This window comes from Gobius niger, assembly GCF_951799975.1.
Source record: "Gobius niger genome assembly, chromosome: 3".
Lineage (NCBI taxonomy): Eukaryota > Metazoa > Chordata > Actinopteri > Gobiiformes > Gobiidae > Gobius > Gobius niger.
Genome location: NC_136854.1, coordinates 24,883,455 through 24,885,411, shown reverse-complemented (window position 1 = coordinate 24,885,411; position 1,957 = coordinate 24,883,455). Strand labels below are relative to the sequence as shown.

At 46.9% G+C, this 1,957-nt stretch overlaps 1 long non-coding RNA gene across 1 annotated transcript; it reads right to left on the bottom strand.

Moving 5' to 3' along the window:
• Window positions 1–1,090: 1,090 nt before the first annotated feature.
• On the bottom strand, window positions 1,091–1,607 carry LOC306961129. Its single transcript, XR_013792738.1, has 3 exons — window positions 1,472–1,607; window positions 1,315–1,391; window positions 1,091–1,240 (listed from the first exon to the last, which is right to left on the bottom strand). It is a non-coding gene; the product is annotated as an uncharacterized lncRNA (long non-coding RNA).
• Window positions 1,608–1,957: the final 350 nt, after the last annotated feature.

The window sequence follows — 1,957 nt, the reverse complement described above, 5'->3', positions numbered from 1 at the left end:
TGCACATGGGCTAGACTAGGTGCCGTGAAGGCCGCAGAAGGGCGTGTTGAGTACGGATAGCGCAAAACAAATACATACTAGAGGCTCCATAGCTTTCTTACAACGGCTGCTTGACGCAAATGGGTCATTGAGGCATCCTTCCTCCCAATGCACCCACCGCTGCCCAGGTATGAGCAACTACACATGATTAAAATAATCCTGAGCTCCCTAAAGGCTATATTGGGCTACCTCTGACCATCTCAGTGGTAACAGCGGCTGCGCGCCTGTGCGCCATTTAGTAGCTAATCGAGGAACTCACATCTCGCCTTACCTACACCGCTACTCGGGGGTTTGAGCCACCCACTAGAGGCCACCAAATACGGGACTATAGGACCGGGCATCAGGATGCTGTGACCTCACCCACTACCGTCCTGCAAGTTCCCCTCAGCTAAACTGGACTCCTCTGCTGTTGCCTTGTCTTTAAAAACACAGAAAACAGACATCGTTATGTTCAAGTTACTGGAAAATTTAGCTGTTGTATGGCATAGCACAAGCGTTTGGATCAACAGTAGCATTACCACAATATTCACGTAGGTTTGCAAGACATGACCACCATAAACTTAACTGTACATGCAGAACATAAACATGAAATCACGCTTTTAACACAAAAGCACAACATGCAAAAATATATGTACAATAAAACAAACACAAATGGCAGGTCAGGAGAGGCTTTGGCCTACTATGAAATCAGGGCTACTGCTACACTGACAATTTAGCTTTAGCATTGCCTGACACAAACAGTAGGCTATGGAACACATGCCTGTGTTGGGAATCAATCCGGCCAACGACAACGCCAAAATGTGACCTGACGGGGGCGCAGGGGGGTGCATTATCTTACCATGATGTTACCATTTAAAACCAACAACGCCAGCCCAGCGTTATACTGGGCAAATGAAAATATCCCCACGCTTAAGGCACCACAGGTTCGTATTAACTTGGGACAGAGACAATAATACAGTCGGTTAATTTATTAACGTTTCGTTGCTTTGCCTTTAAAACATAGTTCGTTCGTAGACAGGTTCACAGTTCCTTGAGTTACTGACAGGTATCATTTCATGTAGCTGTCAGTCAGTCCAATGCACAATGTCCATGTTACCAGTCCGATACGGGTCTCGACCACCACGAGACGCCGTGTGGCGGAGGAAGGACCAGGTGACAGACACGAGACAGAGAAAGGGAGGCTCTCCCGCCGACCAGCAGCCTAGGAGGTTACAATATAATTAGTCTAACAGTATAAATCTACGTACATAACAGGGACACTAAACGTGCACATACCGGGTGGCTGTGACACATCCAGACATGCACACACGCGAGGGCTACAGCCGCGACGCCGACCTCGCACAGCCGAGAAGCTACAAACAATGCTAGTGTTAGCTCAGCGCACAACTGATAGTTATTAGTTCCGAACAATAATGATCTCATTGCCACTCACCGAGAGCACATGCTACACCGCATGCTCCGAACACTGGGCTTGACGCCTTGAGACAGTGACATTTCCTCTTTCTTAGCGACAATCTTCATACATGTTACACGAAGCTCTCACAGCCATGCTAGCTCCTGGTCGGCGGGTGACGTCACGGAGGGGAGAGGTCAGGTGGGACGAACAAAGGGGAATGCTGCCCTATTTATACCCCGCAGGCAACCACGCATCATTCATACTGCCACATAAAATAATATTCAGCTTTTTTGAGAGTGAATACTTATTTTTAATAATAACTCTTAGTGTAACAACTTAACAAATGTTGTTGGTAAAAATCAATCTGGACAAAACTGGCGTAAGAATGCGATCCACATCAGTCAGGCCACAGGTTTCATCTGAGTTTGTGTCTGTGCAAAGGTAAACTAGTACTGGCTGTCATTAACTGTTTAGCAAGTACTTTAACCACTCAAGCAATGACTTTGCTGCCGATCATTTCCG